This window comes from Anas acuta, chromosome 9 (genome assembly GCF_963932015.1).
Source record: "Anas acuta chromosome 9, bAnaAcu1.1, whole genome shotgun sequence".
Classification (NCBI taxonomy): domain Eukaryota; kingdom Metazoa; phylum Chordata; class Aves; order Anseriformes; family Anatidae; genus Anas; species Anas acuta.
The window spans coordinates 3153619-3173065 of NC_088987.1; the positions used below are offsets into that span (position 1 = coordinate 3153619).

Sequence of the window (19447 nt, forward strand, 5' to 3'; positions counted from 1 at the left end):
TACTGCAGCATTTGTAATAAAATATAGATTCTTACGAATGTCTGTAGGAAAAATAAATTAATGTTTAAGTGACTACAAGTGAAATAATTGGATGACTTTAATTTCTCAAGTAAAATAATACTGGGATGCATTGTTCTATGTGGGTCACGTTAAACAGTTTCAAGAGAGTTTGCAAGAAAACCACAACACAAACCACTGAGCTTTTGGTGTTTAATATACACAACATTTTATATAAGGAAGTCAATCTGGTGAATCCCTGAGAGAAAGGGAGAAGAATTATCTCAGATTTATTAGGGCTACTAATCCATTTCCCGAGAAGGTCACACTGGAAACTTTCATAAAAATTTCAGGCTGATCTCTAACTTTTCCATGTATAATTCATCTTTGGTCTCTTGCATTTCTTTTCTTTATGCTAGGTCCTAAACCTTTCAACTGATATTATAAAATCCAGGATGAAATGAGGGTTCTGAGATGGGAACCAATAAGACATGCTTGTTGCTGAGATTTGTAAAGATCAACTTTTAATAGTTGTGACTATAACCAGCTTTGATGCCATCATTTAAAAAGTAAAACTGTCTTTCTCAGTGGACTTTTAGGCTAGCTTAATGCAACGCAGCAGGCATTTCAAAATTACTGTTTTTCACAGGGGATCAGGCAAAAACTTTTTTTGTTTTGTTTAAGCTCATTCATATGCGATATAGGATGCTGGAGAATTCCAAGGCATATGCAGCTGCCTATTTCTGTTCACCTAAAGCTATTGGGATGTCTCCAATGTACTGGAATGAACCTGTGTTTTCTGGATCTCGTCTGCATAAAATGAGCCAGTGACTCAGAGAAAATTATTGATACTGCTTACACAGCTACGTTTGCTTGATTTCCTACTGTCTGTGTTGTGTATTCCCAGAGGCTGTGTTTTACCATGCTGGAGAGTTTAAAATATGCAGGTTTCAGTGCTAGTGCAAGTTTGGAAGCAAGCGTAAGTGCTTAGTCACAAATAAGCATACGACTAATTGTCTGTGCTAAAAATAAGAGAATATACAATAGATGGGAAGACTCAGAGGGCTCATTTCAATAGTTGCAAACTACAGAAAAAGGTCTGCCAGTTTCATTAAAAGGCTGTGATTTCATTAATGGCTATTCAGCACCATTTGATGCATGCACAGGTAAATAGAGAGTTTGTGCCACAGAGGTGTTTTGAATCTTAGTTACTTCTGCATTTCCTCATTTCAGGCAGGGATGCAGTGCTGTATTTTACAATTTATAGATAATACCTACTATATAGTCATTATGCGGTAAGTGACAACTCTTTGATGATAAGTTGACAGCAAAGCTGAGCAGCAGGCTTTTTGTCTATAGACTCATGTTTTCCTCAGAGACAGAGATATCAAACAGATGTCAGTAGTGCATTTAGCTGTTTGCTAATAACTGATGTTGCAGTACTTTTCAAAACAACGCTGAAGAGTAACTTCCATTTAATAGGAAGCCTAGAGTTTCCATAAAAGCATAAAATAAAATTAGAGGCAACAAGCTTTTATGAAGGAAAGGTATGTGTTAGGCTTAGACTCTGAAGGAAATAGGAATAGTGTTTACCAAAATGTAATAAATGATTTCTCTGAGTAGTATGGGCGAGTTAGAAATCTCAATCTTGTCCCCATGGAAATCAGCAGGGAGAAGCTATGTCACTTTACTGCTGTTGCTGTCAGGTCCAGATAATATAACCCAAAGAAAGATGTCTCTTTTTCCAAGTGCGCTACGTGAACCTGAGAGAAGAGTGCTATGTCTGAAGGGATGGAAGAAGTATTCCTGTTGAGTAGCATGATTTAGTGACAGCAGGCATTGTAAAGCACCATGGATGTTAACTGCTTTTGCACTAAGAACATAAAATAGCCCAAGGTCAGGTGTGTAACCAAAATAATTTTTTCCCCAAATGAAGACATGATAAGGGGTGCGGGGACCACTGCCGTGTACAGTGACATTTGATGGGTGACTATGGTGTGGAGTTCCAGTTGCAAAAGATTTCGTTCCTGGTTCTCCCCATTCTGGTGCTTGCACAATGATCATGGGACAGGGAACGTAAGGCAAGGTCTAGTGGGTTATTCAGAGAATTCTTTACTCCTGGATTTGTTTCCTTCTAATTTCAGCCCGGTCTTTGAGGCTATCCTTTGGCTCATCTTGAACATCTTAATCAACTATAAGTGGATAGAGATGTTAAGTCACATTTTTCAAAACGTCGAAACTGGGCAGATCAATGGGTTGTAAAATGGCCATGTTGAAACTATCCCTTCAGGCAGTTGTGATGTAGGGAGAGGCTCACAGCAGCCATCGCTGTGTGTCTTCCAAAGACAATGTCCAGTGTGACGGTTGGCTTTCAGGAGCAGACAGCAAGAGCCATGGGTGCCTCTGGTGTCCTCAATCAGGGAGCTGAGCGCTGTTCATTGGAGCTGGGCATGTGCTGAACACCATCAGTCACAAAGATCAAAGGGATCTCCATTCTCTTGCCCCGAGAAGAACATATTGGTTCATTATATCATGGGGAAATATTTGGCAATTAAAGCTAAAAATTACCCACAAAAGAAATAATTAAAAGTATTATTATATATTTCTGCTAATACACTTAACTGGAGTGTATGCATCAGTTCTGCTCAGCTCATAATGATTATCTCTCTTGCAAAAAAAAAAAAAAAAAGAACAAAATGATTCTAATTAACAAGAAATATGAACTGAAAGAATTTGCCAGAAAATATTTTAATGTATTTGGGTGTTATAAAATGTTTGAGATTTGAAAATGAATGTGCTTAATTTACTGTTAGGTAGTGTATACATATGGATTCCCTTACAACTAACATTAAATAATGAAAACATGAGCAGATAAAATACTGTCTAACTAGTAAGTAAAGCCTGAAATGTAAAAATAATGTATTTCTGTAAATAATTCCATTAAGCAGCCATTAGTGTTGTACTAGCATTGTGTAGAAATAAGGAACAGATCCGTATCATTTCTGGCACTGAAATACATCAAACATCAAAGAAAACAAGTAGGAAATGCAAAGCGCTCCTGGAGCCCGTTCGCCTGTAGCATTTCCCACTTTGCGGTAAGCACTGCCATCCCCCAGGAGCAAGTTTCTCTCTTCCTCAGCAAAGCCGGGCAACGTTTTCTTCAGGTTGTGTGCTGGAGGTTTTGGATGATCTCCCTGCACTTTAATTAGTCTCCAAACCCTGAGCAGTAGGGAATTAACCTAAATCCACTCTCTTCTGAAGTGCCGAGACAGGCTCTGCTGGCACAGCCCGTGGCTCACTCCACACCTGGCTGCTCCGGCAGAGTTGTGTGCGTCCCCATGTTCCTGAAGTGCTGCTGAATCGCTTCTGCTGTTCCTCAGCTCAGTCTGCATTTACGGGTTTAGCTCCTTTACCCTCATCCTTTCTGATGAACCAGTGCTCTGGGCTGCAGGGTTCCTGTTGGTGGTTTCTGGGGGAGGGTGGTAAATGTTGCTCGGAGCTGAAGGAGACAGATTACCTTTAGCTGGTACAAGGAGAGATCAGCTAGGTCATAATCATAAAACAGATTTTCAAGGTCCTGGCGATAGCACACTTTGTCTTCATTAATAAATAATTATACTGAACAGTGATGTTTAATTATTGCAAGGATCTTTGTGTTTTCTGTCTCCAGCGCAATGCTCCCACTTTAATATCAAAAAAATCCCCACCTAGTTTGTTCTTGTCCATATGTTTAAACAAATCTAACCAATTCCTAACAAATTTTGTATGTAAAATTTTGCATTACCTGACTATCTGTTTAGCATTTCAAGAATATATCTATGCTGGGTTTATGTTGGTGAGGAAATTGCTGTTATGGAGGTTGAGAGCAGCTGAAGTGAGGCAGGGTTAAGTTCTTCTCTACACATCATCTGTAGTGGGCACAAAAAAAAAAAAATCATTAAGGGAAAACTTCAAGAACTATAAGTTAAAAGTTCAACTATAATGTTGTTCATGAAGAACAAGAAATGTCTCCTTAACCCTCACCAAAGGAGAGTTATGGGGAGGAGAATCATAAAGGTGTCACAGAGGAAAATTATAGTTCCCAATGTAACTGAGATGCCCCTGTTTAACATATATTTTAAGGGGTACAGCATACCAAAACTTTCCCAAATCATAATAAAATTTTCCTTCAATGATTTGGGAATATGAGCTGATAATATGAGAAAACTCCTGCATAGATTTGCTAATTTTACAATGATAAAAAAATATATAAATATATATATTTAAAAGGGGAGATGCCTAGATGAAAAGTTAACCTGAGATTACTTTCTGAATTATTTAGATTATTGGCAGGAGGAGGAAACTGCTTAGTAGTTTCCACCATGCCTGTAATGCAACATCATCAATAAGTACAAGCTCTTCTTAACTTAATCTCCTGATTTATGACCTCATTAATAAAGATAGATGAATTTTCTTTTATTCATTACTTATTCAAATAGTTTGGAAAAATATATATATTTTAAACGCAATGGAATTTCTAATGAAACCTTCAGAGAAACACGGAGTGAATATATAAAGAAAAAATATATATACTGCTTCTAGAATAGCATAACATCAGCCCATAAAGTAGGCTGGCGCTATGCTGCAGGTGAGCGGCAGCTTTATGCCTCCTCTCCCACACAGCTGCAGAGACAAAGCTCCCAGACCCACTGAGCGGTACCTGGCGTACAGCACCCAAACCTACAGAGTGCTGGGTGCTGATGGATGCACTGTACAAGCCATCAGCACGCTTCTCATTTGAGAACATGGGTCTGTTAAATGTTTGGAAAAGAATTTTTGTAGTTTCTTTTGATTAGAAATATATACAGATTCTGCAGTGTTCTCTTGTGATCTGAATTTTAATCTGAATTAAAATCTTATAATCTGAATTAAAGGGCTTGATTCGAGAGTTAGGTGTGTTTTCATCTGGTTACAAAAAATAATTTATTTAAGAGATGAGTGAGGACTCTAAGGAACTTATATCACTTTGTCAAGAACAAAATGTGGGCTTTCTGCTCTCTGATTCCATGATTGCACAGAGCTGCCTTTCAAGTGACCTGTGACAGATGCTTTTTTTAATGCTCTCCTCTGCTCACATGGGAAAATAGCAAATGAATGTTTATATTTTTGGCAGTTCCCTTTCTTTCCTCTTTTCATTGAAGCTAAGCAAGGTGCACCTAAGAGTGCAACCTGCAGTTGCTACACGTGGATGCTGTTGCTTTGAGTTCAGGAACAAAATTTCCATTGGCATGAAATGGTCTGAGATTTTGCTCCTAATTGTTCATTGTTCAGTGCTCTCTCTAATTTGTCATCCTTGCCTGAGTTGTATTTTTGTATGTAGCGACCTGTTTCTATTAATTAACAGAAAGTTTGGAATGAAATTCACAAGAGAAATTAGTGTCATAATCAGTTCATAGAAATAACTGCACCTCCTGCTTGATCCTATTTCTGTACTCTTTTAAATTCATACACTTTTAATTTTAAAAAAAGTCTGGCATTGGGTCTTTTAAAGCTAGCTGAAAGCCTGTTCTGACATACCAGCAATGAAAATAGTACTTCTCAATGCAGTAGCTAAACTGACTTATGACCTAGAGAGGGAACTTCAAACAGGCTGAAATTCTGTATTTTAATTGCATTTTGACTATGTATTTTCATGGTAGGCATTAAAGGCCAAACTCAAGTAGCATCTCCACAGGTAGCATCATCAGCCTTGCCATGGTGCCTTGCATGTTTGAATGTAAAGCAGAGCCACTTCATGTTACTGGTGAGGAAGAAATTCCCAGTTGCTTTACTTTGCAGCTTTTAATAATGAGTGGAGCAATATATCTTACAGGTTATTGTGCCCATTTATGACTTTAATGGAGGATGTTTCAGTATCCGTGGTTCCTACTGGAACATTCCTTTCTGCATTTTTGGCTGTTACGTTTGCTTGTTTGGGGATTGTCGTCACGTCCTGTGTGAATTTCAGTGTATATTAGCCGAGGCATGGAAAAATGAAAATAACTTTTAGTAGTGATGAAACTCCATGGAGATGAAGGAGAGTTACTTGACAGCTTCTTGCAGATACAGTTAGGATGTGAGACAGAAGAAAACTGGCATTTCCATTGCTAAATACCTTTTGCTATTATAATTCTCTGCCTCGGTAGCATGCACATAATCTCCTTACCTGTCCCACAGCCCTGTCAGAAGAGGGCTCTGCTGGGCTGTGTTACAGCCAGCTTCATGGATAGTAAATATCCCAAGAGAATTAGTATTAGTTTGTCCATCTTAATATCAAAATGACAGCCTAACTTACAGTGAGTACTGTTCTCAAGATGGAGACCCCGTGCGTTATCAGTCCTTTGGAATGTGCGTCAACCAGGGATACCGGCATTTGCCATAGTGAGACAATAGGATAGGACATTTTAATTGTTGTAACTGCTACTTTGGGTTCTTTAAATTATTTTCTTTTAGAAAGCAGAGCTCTTTAAGGAAGATTACTTCATTTATATTTAGCCTGTGAGGGTCAGGAACTGATGGAGAAATTGGATTTGAATGTGTTTATGTATACAGGGCTTCATCACACTGATCCCAGCCTTCTCGCGTATGCTATCAGTGGTGAAATAAATTTACAAACTTTGACTTGTTTTGAAAAATTATTTTGACAGATGGCATATGCTTGGGCAGTTTAAAGTCTGACTTTTATTGTGTGCTTATGATTCTTTGTAAATAATTGCATAGTTTCTTCTGAAGAAATAACATCTTAAAAGATGATTACATCTGAGGATGTTCTGCTTAGTTCAGTATATCGCAAATCACCATGCCTTTCTATTAAAGCAAGTCTTCCTGATTATTGTATTTTATTATGCAGCAGCATTGCACATTATGATTGCTTTCTTTTGTGTTGTACTGTTGCAAAATAGTCACTGAAATCTACTGTGTACTTACACCTGCCAGACTTCATACCCCAGCATTTTTCTTTTCCTTTTATTTTCCTCCTCTGCACCCTGCACTCCCCCCAAAAGAACTGCACAGCTTTCTTTCCTATCTTCTCTGTTGTTTGAAGGCAAAGAACAGAGAATCAGGGGGAAACTGAAGTTGCAAAAATCCAGACAAACTTCAAATATTTGTGGGTAAGGAAGCCATCAAACATATCCACAAGAAAACTCCAAAGACAGTTGCAAGGGTGGTTCCTGGCCCTGGGCATTGACATACTCCTGCCATATCCCACCGGTTTCTTCTTGTCCTGGGAAAAGGTCTTACATTGACTGAACATGCATTAATGTTATTATTCACTAGTTTGGTCTACTACTTATTTATCTGTGCCACGATAAATCTGTTTGTTTCATAGCTCACATCTCCATTTCTTTGCTCGCCATTTCTTCTCTTTTCATCAGGTGTACCATTCTGAATTTTGATACATGCATTATTTTCTGAGACAGCAAACGTGTTGCAGTGCACCTGACTTTAAGTTCTCTGCCTTCAGAAGTACCTTCTGAAATCAATGCAGTTGTGAAAAGTTCTTACACAGATTTTTGCACATAGATTTTACATTATTAAATGTTGTTTAACCTAAAGTAGGGTTCTGAGTTTGGCCTTGCTCATTTAAACATAATAAAACCATGCAAAATCAATTCTGGAGAGGAAATTTAAACCCACTGTGCAATGTTCAGAGCTAATATTTCACCTTATTTATGTGAGTGCTACATCATATTGAGGAAAGACTTGTGCATTACCCTACTCAAGCATTATATAGTGGGGGGGAAGCAATATAAGTTATTTCCTTGTCTTATAAAACCAAAAAAATTGCAACAATGGTTTTGTAGAGTCACTCAAGACAATAAGTAATGTTTTCATTAAAAGTACAACTGGATGTTATCTGCCAAGATTTATGTCTTGTAGGATCAAAGTTCCTCTGATACTTGCTGGAAAAGCAGACTGCAGGTAGAAAATCAGAGATCATCATTGTTTCCATTCTCTAAGCATTAAGCCCAGTGACAATAAGTCCCAGGAACTGGACTTGAATGGCGTGTGGCTAAATTGATGTCCATTGCCATAATGATGAAATACATGTAAAATGAAATGAAATGGGTACTTCTCCGAAGTTTTCCTTGCACCACTGTGTACTTCACGTACACAGGCTTTGCATTGTACGCAGCTTCTCCATCCCGAGGGATACTAGTGCCACCAATGTGCATCTCCCATGCATGCAATAATGAGAAGGTTGCATTGTTTTAGAGAGGAGGAGTGGAAGGGAATGGTGCCATAAGTGTTGTTCTGGAAATGCTGCTCTGCCTGCGGGGTCTTCTGTGGGCCCAGCTCGAAGCTGTAGGCAGCACTCTTGCATCCTTGGTGTCAGCAGGGAGTTACTGGGGCCCTCGGCATGGCACTGCGCTTCACTGCTGGGAGGTTAAGGGTGGTTTGGGCTCTGCAGAGATTTGCTTGGCTCTGACATGTCCTGTAAACAGGCTTTGCCTGTAGAACATGGAAGCAGGGCAGAAAATTGAATTTCCAGAATAGAAACTGTGTTAATATGCCTTCACTGATGTGCTGGAGCTTTCAGACACAATCAAGAACAGAACAAGAATGCTTTCAACTGTTTCTATCTAATTTCTTTACAGCATATGACTAAGGTACCACCTTGTGAAACCCAACACGCAGCAATTAAATTTGAGTGCAGCTGGGGCTGTGTGGATGTGTACAGCTGGCAAACAAGATTCCTACTGAACCATCGCACAGTTTTGATACCTCTCAAAATACTGTTGTAAAGCAGTTGCAAGTTTCTGTATGTGCAGGGGTAATATGGGTAATAGCAAGGGGTCTTCATTTTTTCCTGTTATTTTGAGCCTTCACGCAGTTCCCCAACAAAACTAGGTTATTACATTCAAAATGTGATCATTTGGGGTTTGTCTTTATTAAGAAAGAAATCAGAGAGCTTGGCTTTAGCCGGTCTCTTGGCTCCTATCTGAGATAGGCTAAATTGTACCGTAGATCATCCCTCTCCAGAGAGTCACACTCTCTTTTTGGAATATCCATACATTTGTATCTGATCTTACAGCTCACTTGGATGCCTGGGGAGGGAGTTGAATATTTGTAGTTTGTTTTTTTTTTTTCTTTTCTTACCATAGAAATGCAATGGCCAGTCACAGAGCCTTGAGAGCTTATTTTCAAGGTGATCTAAGGTGTCCAATGCTTCCAGCAGCCATGGAAGCATGTAGAGGCTTTCAGATTGCTGGTAGGAGTCACAATCTGATAATTCCTTGGATTATTTTTTTTGACTTTTTTTTTTTTTTCTTATTGCACTCCAAATATCACTTTAGTTGATGATCTGAGAAGTTATAAAGGATTCGTGTAGTTATTGTAAAGTGATTTATTTGCATCTGCTGATGTATGACTTTGGAATTTGTCCCTGTGCCTTCACTGATTGTAATGATGAAAATGTACTTTTCATAATTTGTTTCATGTAGCGCAACTTGTCACCCTAAAATCTGATGTAATCCTTGACCTCTGATCTGTAGAATCCTACAGTAATCCCTTTATGATAATATTATCTCTTGAACTGACCATTCAAAGGCCTTAGGAATTACAGAATGCTCTTAATTAACTTGTCTGAGACAGTGTTTATTTCATTGGTCTTTTTCTTTCTTCCTTTTCATTGTCACCGTGGCATCTGTTTGTTCTCATCCTTTCCCCCCTGCCCTGCTAATTATAGATAGGGGAAACAGAAATCTAACCTTGCTGGAAATTCATTAATATTAAAATATTCCCTAGATAAGCCTGTAAATCTCCAAGCCGGATAGTTTGTCAGTTCCTTACAAAATAATTCACCTTTCGAGTGAATGCAGATCTTCAATACAAATTAGTAATCACTTCTTGCATATTTAAATTTACTTTTCAACTTAGAAACCTTAGCAAAATTTCTGTTTTCATGCTGAGAATTGGCAGGGATGAACCATTCCAATCTTAATGCAAAATGAACAAATAACTTTTAAGAAATTATAATGTGAATGTGTCCTTTTAACAAGAACTCAAAGTTATTTGCTACTGTGATTATAATCATTATTAAATATAGATCTAACTACACAAATACAGAGAGTACAAAGGTTGGTGTTCTAAAAGATACAAATTAGACTGGAATACCCTTGCTTATGGGACTTTTCAAGATGATTTCACTGGCACTTTTTGAGTAATTTGTGATGGACATGTGACCCTTTGCTATAGGTCTGTCAGCTTTTCTTTTGATTAAAAAATACAATTTTAATAAGAAAAAATAAATAAATAAATAAAATAACCCAACTGAAATTACATTCTGAATTATTTAGAATTGCACAGGAGATGAAAGCTTCTTAGAAGTTTCCAGAGTGGAGATAATGCATCATGATCAATAAATGAATACTATCTTTCCTAAACCCAAATATATTTGGCATACATTATTAAAAAGGTATGAAACTGTCTGATTTCATTATTAATGCAAGGTTATGCTATGGCTAACATGCACAGCTGAAGAGGTCATACAGTACAAAGTTAGCATTTGGTGTCATAGTTGTTATTTTTTAATGTTTTTTTAAGGATTGATGAGGAACCAGATTTAGATCTTCATTCTCTTCAATCTTGCTGTCTCAGTTAAGTCCACCTTGTTCTTTGGAGAGAAATGGAGGATTGGAAAGGTACTAAACAGATCCTGAATTTAGGAGTGCTTGGGGAGTGTGCCCTCAGAAAGACCATCCCTAGAAACATTCCTGACATTACAAAGAAAAAGGAGAATAGGCAGATGAAAAATAAGTGCTGACACTACACTTGCAATATTCACGCTGTAGTACGTTAGTATCAATACACTAAATTTTCTAAATTTGCAAGCTTTTCTTTAGCAGCTCTGATTTAACATCTTCAGGATGCCTGAGTTGTCTGGGTCAAGTACATTCTAGCATTTTCTTTGACATATTTGCCTCCCTAAAACAGTCTGTTCTTTTTCCTTCTATATCTACCCTCATCATTTCCTAACAGAGACTGTAAATGTCAGTATGTCTCACTGATAATTTGCTGTTTGAGGTTACCTAACCGTGGAGTAAAATTCTCATGCTTGTTATGGCACGGTTGTGTTATTTCATTGACTTTGCACCTGTCATTAGTATGATTCCCTTTAAAGCCACTTTTAAAGTAATATGAAATATCAGTAGCCATTTCTAAAGTTTTTGGTATATTTTCAACTATTTTGTCTTGCAGTAAGTCCACAGACTCGGCTGTAATGAGAATCCTAGTATGCCAAGATTTTTTCACATAACTCTGCCCAGATAGACAGCATCTGCTCTGAAGACATTGCCTTGTGAGTACAAATAAGAAAGTCAGTGTATGCTGAATTTGTGCAGAGAATGAAAGTTCATAATTTTTGAAAAATCATATGGCTGCGGATGCAGCTTGAACTCTGAATTTGGCTCTGTGCATCGTTTAAGGGGTTTCGTCTTTATGGGTTCCCGTTACTTTACAGATTGTAGTTTGTAGCTTAGAGTGTGTTCTCACTTGATTTTTGCTTACTTTGGCAAACTGTTGAAGTCTAGATGCTTACTTCCCTGAAATATGTACATTTTCTTTAGTCAAACTGTTTTGAAGAATACTGCAGAATGGGAGCAAAGGAGTTATGTACCCTTTTGAAATTGAAAATGACTCTCTTAAGGAGAAGAGGTATAGTTGTTCTGTATTTCCTACTGTTGAAAAATAGTAGGTAGGTTACTTTTTCACCTTTTTTTTTTCTAAACTACACTATAATGAGCAGTTGTGCATCTCTTACTACCAGCTAGACTACAGAGGTGTCCCATGGAGTTCATATCTATCCCTGGAGAACAGACACCCTCTTCTAACTCGAGCAATACAAACTTTACCCACTTCTCATGCACTCCAAAGCAGTGAATTTACTTGATGCCCTCTACTCTGGGAATATTCAGTCACTCTTGTGTGTCATTCTGAGAGGGATTGTCATGAGATTCTAGTACTTCATAATCAAGAAATACCGAGAAATGTTTTTCCTGAAAGTAACATGATTATGTTATGAACTTTTCTCTAAACACTGATGTATTCGTATTTTGAAGCTGTGCCTGTGAGGCAAGCTGATTCCCACTTTTTTTTTTTTTTTTTCCTGCAGAGCATAAATCTTGTGAACTTCTCTGAAAGATCCAATTTCCAGGTCGCTCTTTGTGATAGTTGACAGACTTGTAAATCTTACCCAGAATTGTTCACACATAAACTTAAAAAGCAGGCGAGATGGAAACTTTCAAAGCTTCATACTTCACTGTGAAATGAATAGGTGCAGTGAAGCCGTTTGCAGATTAAATGAAGTTTAAAAGTGATTTCACTTCCTAAATAATGTATGAATTATCTGGAATCATTAAAAAATAACTATATTAGTGCTAAAATTTTCAAAGTCAAGACGACATGACCTGAGTTAGAAACATATCTTTCAATACTGTTATTTGGTATTAACCTATGCAAACTGATGTTTACTGTGTTAGAAAAAGTTTGATAAAAGAAAAAAAAACCATTGGTATATGTGTATGTGCAGCATTGTAGGAGAGAACATAGGAAATGACATCTGTTAGCATTAGTGGCTAGTGCGGTACCTCCTTATGTTAAGATTATGGAGTCAAGTTCTTGATTTTTTTTTTCTCTATAATGCAAATTTGATGCATTTGTACTTATATACTGAATTAGTTTTCAAGCATTCAACCTCTTTTTAAAAAGAAAGGTACAAAATGTAAGTGGTGGGTTGAATCTAGCAATATTAAAGATGATAATGTAACTTCTTATAAGACGTACTGAAAGGGAAAGAGGACAAAAGATGGCCATTAGGGGTTTTTGTAACAAAACTGTATGTTTAACTTAATACACTGTGATAGGGCTACTGATACATTATCTTTCAAAGATAAAAATTTACATATGGAAGGATTGATGTTTTTACGTTCTTTTGAGCTCCTAATAATATCGGTTTGTAGTAGAAAAACTAGTTTTCAAAAACCACATTGGCCTACCCATGCTCCATTTAAAGTCATCAGAGAAGCTGTTACTGACTTCTGAGACAACAGATTTATTCTTTGTCAAAACATTGCAATTTGGTTAGGTATAATAAGAAGATTATACATGTATATTATTATTTCATATTCTACTTAAAAATGCAGGTTTAAAAAAAACATTTGTCATAGCACAATGATTAGATTTTTTTTTAGTGCTGTCAGTATCATCTGTGTGCTTTTATGATGATAGTATTGTTAATAGAAAAAAGGCTAGCAGAAATAAAGAAGATGGATGAAAAGATGGATCTTTCTTTCTGTTATCAGCTAGCGCCTGTAAAATACTTTCAGCCATTCCATATTCCCAGTAGTCACTGCCATCATCTAAGTCAAATATAAATACAAAAGAAAGAATAGGCAGCATTTACTTATCTTTTTACCCAATTTATTTTGCGGTTCCTTTATAAAGTTTTTCATCCTACTTCTTATTTTGTATGTATTATTGAAACTGTGAAGCCATCACTAAATATGTGGCTGAAACTAAATTTCAAATGTGATGGGTAAAATTGATTAAGTGTTCTTACAGAGATAATGGGTTCCAAGGTCTCCAACTCTTTCAAGACCACAACCCTTGCTGGAAATAGAATGCAACAATAAATTGAAGGAAACCAGTGATTAAACCCTAAACTTGCAGAAACTCTGAGAATACTCTTCCAGCAATAATATGTTCATGTTAGTTTATTTTTTTTCTTTTTTGTTAAAGCTTAAAAATATTTGGAGCAGATCTTATATAAAATACATCCTGTTCAGGATGCAGATGCTGTTAACCTTATCTTTGTCAAAACTCAGCTTGCTCCTATCATCTGTTAGCCCGCTCAGTAAACCAGAAAGCATGATGGCCTTGGTCACTGTGCTTCCATCTTTACTTGCCACTGGCCAGTCAGAAGGTGGGTTTGGGGGATGTGGGCCCTGCCACAGAGCAGGTTACCCAGACCAGGAGGAGTGTGTGGCTTCTGGTCTGTATAAACTGTGTTTAGAAAACACAAAACAGAAACATCAAAGGAGGTTCGGTCCATGGAAAGCTGTTTGTCTCTGGTAATCCCCCTCAGTATATGACTATCTCTACGTATAGACGTTTGTGGTATGAGAATACTGCTAGAAACATAACAGGAGCCTAAATAAAAAGAGAGAAAGCTCTCTCTATGCTGGGTAAGATCAACCTTTGTCTAAGGACACCTTTTAATTTCCGTGAATGTTATTCCTTTCTGCTCTTGTTCTGGGATGCATAGGTTTAATTTGTTGCTTTTAAAATTCATGCTGGCATCAAGATCTCATAAATGTTAGCCAAAAACTCCTCATAGATTCTAAGACTGAGAGGCCAAGTCTGGTGAATCTGTCCTCCTAGCTAAAACTACCCCAGATTCTATGGGAATTGATAGCTCTGACCTGCACCTGCTTGATTTCTGCAATGTCTTTATGTGGTAATAAGAATTGCACATGATTTTCCAGATGAGCCTTCAGGAGCATCTTTCCCATTGCCAGGGTGCCTTTCTGTCATTTATGTTTCATTCTCTTGTTTGCCCAGTGTAGTGCTTCTTGCTACTGGACAGATGGTTTTATTATTTGCAATCACCACAGGATCTCCCTTATGATTTCTGTATTCAGCAATGATTTCCATGTTTATTTTTGGTACCCAGATTATTGCCTTGCTTTTGCCAGCACTGGGCCGTCTGTATCCACCCATAAACCAAATCTACTCAATCACTGTGTATCTGGCTGTTCTGCTGGTTTTTTACTATTTTTGTGCTATCGTTAAACATAGTCATTCTGGAAACTGAACACTTCTCTGCCTCATTTGTATACCAGTTAATTCCAACATGCTGACCCAGCAGCTTTCCTTTCAATGCTTATTTTCTCTCTAACATTTTGCTGTTTGCCAGCACCTCTGGCCTTGCCTAAATGGAAGAATATTTTAATTTATCCATGGAAATTCGTATTTTTCTGCTTCATGCTCTCAAAGCATATACGGCTCTTTTTACGGTACAGATAGCACTCATCTGACCCACCACCCTATTTTCCATCAGAATAATATACTGTTCAGATGAAAATTTTTTTTTTTCCCTTGGTAAATCTGTGCTGTTCATCAGGTGACGTGGTTCTATATTTGTGTTCACACGAACATTTGTCTTTTAATACCAGTTTCTCAATATTAGGAGTTCTTCTGTACTACAAAATCCAGTTAGAGCATTATCATCACTTGAAATGGATAATGTGATTTAGTCTATTAACGTCGATGGTACCGTGTTATAACTCTGCCCCTAAGTCAAGTTACTTTTTAGACATAAAAATAGGAATGATTAGGTAACATGGTTTAAATGCGATTTAGTTATACCTCAGTTGCAAAACATTTTTAGCCAGGGCAAATTGTAACCGTGCTCTTTCTGGTACCCAGGTAGACTATTTTTGCAGCTATGCTGACCCACATACTGAGTAGGATAGTAGCTCCCCTGCAGTCTCTGTGATTTATCAGATAAACATATCTATAACCTGCTTGGTCCTCTAAGTCCTCTGAAAATTATCTACTAGCAGTATTTACAAGTCCTCATATACTCACAAATAAAGATTTTCTAGATCTGATTAACACTGTCACCTCATTCCATGTACCCTTGTCTTCTGCGTGGAGTGGAAGTGACTTATGTTTGAAGAGCAGTTAACCACCAATCATCTTGTCTTCTAGAAGAAGCCCCTGTAAATCAAACTCTTTCAACAATAGAAAGGCCAGAAGCTGTTTTAAATGTAATCTTGAAATGACTAGTAATTGAGAAAGGTATAGAATTGCCATCCAAGCTCCCTATCACTGAAAATAATCAAAGAAATTGAATAAATCTTCTGTTTGGTTCTTTACTTTATATGCTTAGTTTTGTGCTAAGGGCCTCCAATCTCATTCTGTTACACTGCAGTCTTTGTTTCATGAGCATTTGCAATGACTTGAATAAATCACTGCTCAAAGTATTCCCCCAGAATTACTGTCCTTCATCAGCAGATAGATTTAGCCTCACTAAAGGCCAGTGCTTGTTTCTCAACCTGAGATTGAATTTTGGGATTTATTTCATAGATATACAGTTTCAATTAGTACCCCAATATATCTTAAAAACTTGAAAGAACTTTAATTCATACAGGAAAGTGGGAAGGAAAGACTAAAAAGCAATGTGGGGGCTGGATAAGGGAAGAGCAATGCAAACTTCTAGGCTTCAGTTGCCTCGTGGGGTCCTGTGATATAAGACGCTTGCAGACCAAACTTTTTTCAGCATCAGAAATAAAGCACTGAGACATAGCTCTTGTTTCAGGACTGTGATGCTGGTATTTCTGTCCCACTCTGACCATGTTTAGTGCTATTCATTAGCATAGAGTGGTGGAACAACCAAGCAGAAATATGAAGAGTGTTGTGTGATGACACCAGGCATCTGTGTTTTAGCTTTTTTCTCTCTGTGATATGCTCGCAGTCTGTAGTCATGCTGTCTCCAAACTTAGGTTGTGGCATGGGCTTCTGAACAAGTGTGCGTTCAGCAGAATACAAAGATGTGGGCCTTCACACCATCTGAAGTTGATGTCCTCAAGATGTAGATTGAGGTATGTCTTAACTGACTTCAGTTTGTTTTCTTGTTTGTTGATTGTCTTTTATTTATTTATTTTTCCTGAGTGGAGCGGATAGTTTGTGAAGTATTTCTGGCCCACTCCATTTCTAACTCCAGATTATCATCACAGGTCTTTATGCTCATTCAAAACACCCAGATAACTTGCGTTCATCATTGGACATGCCTGTTTTTTGATCTCATGTTTTTGGCTTTTTATCTGAGCACCGTGATTAGATTGCTTTTTGAATGAACTCCAAGTCTTCTGTGCTGCATTTGACAGTTTCCAATAAGCCTACATTTCTGATTCATGGATACCACAGCTATAAAATTTGGCACAGAATGATTTTCCATAGCAGTAAGCAAAAATGAAAATCCAGAAATCAAAAAGACTCTTACAGGCAAAGGTTACCCCTTGTGTTGCTTTTATTTCTTCTCTTTTTCTATTATAAAAGCATTTGCAGAACTCAGTTTCCCTGTTACATTGTACTACGTCCCGGTTTCATTTAGTACAGAAAATACCTTTTCATTCATTCAACCATGAAGCTATTGCTGTTACAAATGGATTTTTTCTATAAACATCATCCTGTGTAGTCAGGTCTGGATCACTTCAAAACAATCTCTCTGAAAAGAGCTGTTGTAATGGTGCCTAACCTTTTGTTTCTCCTTTCCTATCAGAAGCTCTTTTACCTGTTAAGTGCCTCAATAAGAAGTCTTTCAAAATCTTCAAATCTTACCTATCTTTATATCATTTTTTCACTGCTCTTATCTGGAAATTTCAGCTGCCTCTGATGTCTGTTTTTATATAGCTGATCACTGATAAAGGTGTTTCACTGTAACATCCATGGTCTCTCCAAATTATCCATCCTCTCCATTCTCTTTTGATATTTGTTTAATATTCAGCCTTCTCCATGAACATGCAAACTCCTTGGAAAATTTCAGTAGCCTTTCACAATTCCTCTTCTGCCTGAACCACAAACCTCTTTTTTATCAACCTCTTGATTTATCAGCCTTTTATTCCTTTGCTTCTCCCCTCTCTCTCTCTTTTTTCTTTTTTCTTTTTTAATTTTATTTTTATATATTTATTTATTTATTTATTTTTCGTTTTGTAACTGATGCAACCAATTTCTCTTTTCAGAAATACAGTATAATTCAAGTGATACATTGTGATCGAATCTAACAGTGTGTGGCTGTGCAGATGCCTTTTTTCCAATTGTAAAACGTGGCACAGCATCCAGACAGAGCTGCTTTGCCTTGAGATTAAACACTAATTCCAGTTATCTAAACTTTCCTCAAAACTAACAGGAAGAGTAATCATTATGTGAAAATAAGATTTATTTTTCAGTTTATATTACATTTGCTGACTTCATGAAGTTAAATCAAACAGTGCCACTCCGGTAAATGTAGCTGAGGAACAGGAGAGCGGAAAGCCTCGGCAGGGATGAGGGCAGAATGGGAAAAGCTGTTGAACAGAAAGACTTTGCTGGGCTCTCACCGGGTAAAGTTGGTGGTTTAATCTTTGCTGAGATGAGGATCAAAAGAGTAAAGAAACTGTTAAAAGACCTTGGGCCTTGCAAAGGAAATAGAGATGAATGAAGAGCCAGCAGCAGGCTGGTGGAGTGGTACAAGCTACTTAAAGGACACGCAGCTTCTCCAAGCACAGCAGTGGTGCAAAGTCTTTGAACAAAACTAATCAAGTCTCTCATGCCAGGAGAAATTACTGTTATATAAAAAGAAACAGACAAACAAACAAAAAATGCAAATGACAAGAACAACATTTTTGTGTGCTTTACCCTTTCTTTTGTACGGTAAGCACTGTGGTCTGGCAGGAGAGGAAGGTGCCGGAGAGCAGTTGCAGTTGGTGGTACTGAGATAAGGAGCTGCAGCCAAGGATTAGGTTTAGGATGGGTAAACCCATGAGTTCCCAGTAATGAGTTACTGGGCAAGCTGGCCCTGTCTGGACTGAGAGCTGCAAATGGTAGTGGGAAGCACAGGAGCTTGCTTACTCCTTGCAGCTGTGTTGGAGGTGCTAAAATACCTGTGAACTCCTTGAATTGTAATAGTAAATCAGACAGAAGAATGGTACGGAGCTATGATACGTGGATTTTTCTAGAAACTCTTGGAAAGTTGGAATGTAGCATCTGTCTTTCCAGACAAACATATCACAGTTGTCAAATTCTTTTAAGGCAATTTATATATATATATAAATATATATATATTCATGTGAACATGCTTTCTTGGCCTGTCTATCAGCATCTCTTCTTCTTTACTTCTATTGGTGTAAATTAAACAAACAGGATAAAACTTGCATCATAAGATTTGATGGAAGTTCTTGCCAGCTGCTCCTATGTTATTGAGTAATATATCATCAAGATGGTAGTGCGTTTGTAATGATGTATTGCATTGATGCATCATTAGGGGAACTGTATTCTTTGATATATTAGTCAATAACAATTGTTAGTAGGAAAATATTTTGAGAAGTCAAACTCCAAAATCTTATTTTAAAAGTTGCCCATAAAGGCATTGTAAATAGAAGAAATATTGACAGCTCCTGTTCTCACGTTACCATCTTTCTGTACGTGAAACTCTGCATACCACGTGCCTTGTGAAGTCACAAGTTTTTGGCATAAATAGATCCAAAAAGAAATAATGGTAAGAAGGGGAAAAAAGGATCCATCTTTACTTAGCTAGGGAAAAGGGCAGAGAGAGGTCCCTCAAAACCTAAGGACGAGGTTTTGCCAGCCTATCTCAGGTGTTGGGTGGCTTTCATGCAGGATTCTTGCAGGAATTAGGCTTGAAATCTGCATCAGACTGCTTAGTGAT

General features: G+C 37.6%; 1 long non-coding RNA gene across 6 annotated transcripts in view; it reads left to right on the plus strand.

Annotated features, from left to right (window-relative positions):
- Positions 1–19447, plus strand: part of LOC137860938 (uncharacterized) — a 215089-nt gene that overhangs the window by 89865 nt on the left and 105777 nt on the right. For 5 of the 6 annotated variants that reach the window (XR_011099268.1, XR_011099265.1, XR_011099269.1 and 2 more), the window contains exon 2: positions 11218–11317. This is a non-coding gene — a long non-coding RNA (uncharacterized lncRNA). Of the gene's footprint in view, positions 1–11217; positions 11318–16523; positions 16624–19447 lie in introns of those variants that run through there. The other variant, XR_011099266.1, reaches the window with a different exon arrangement.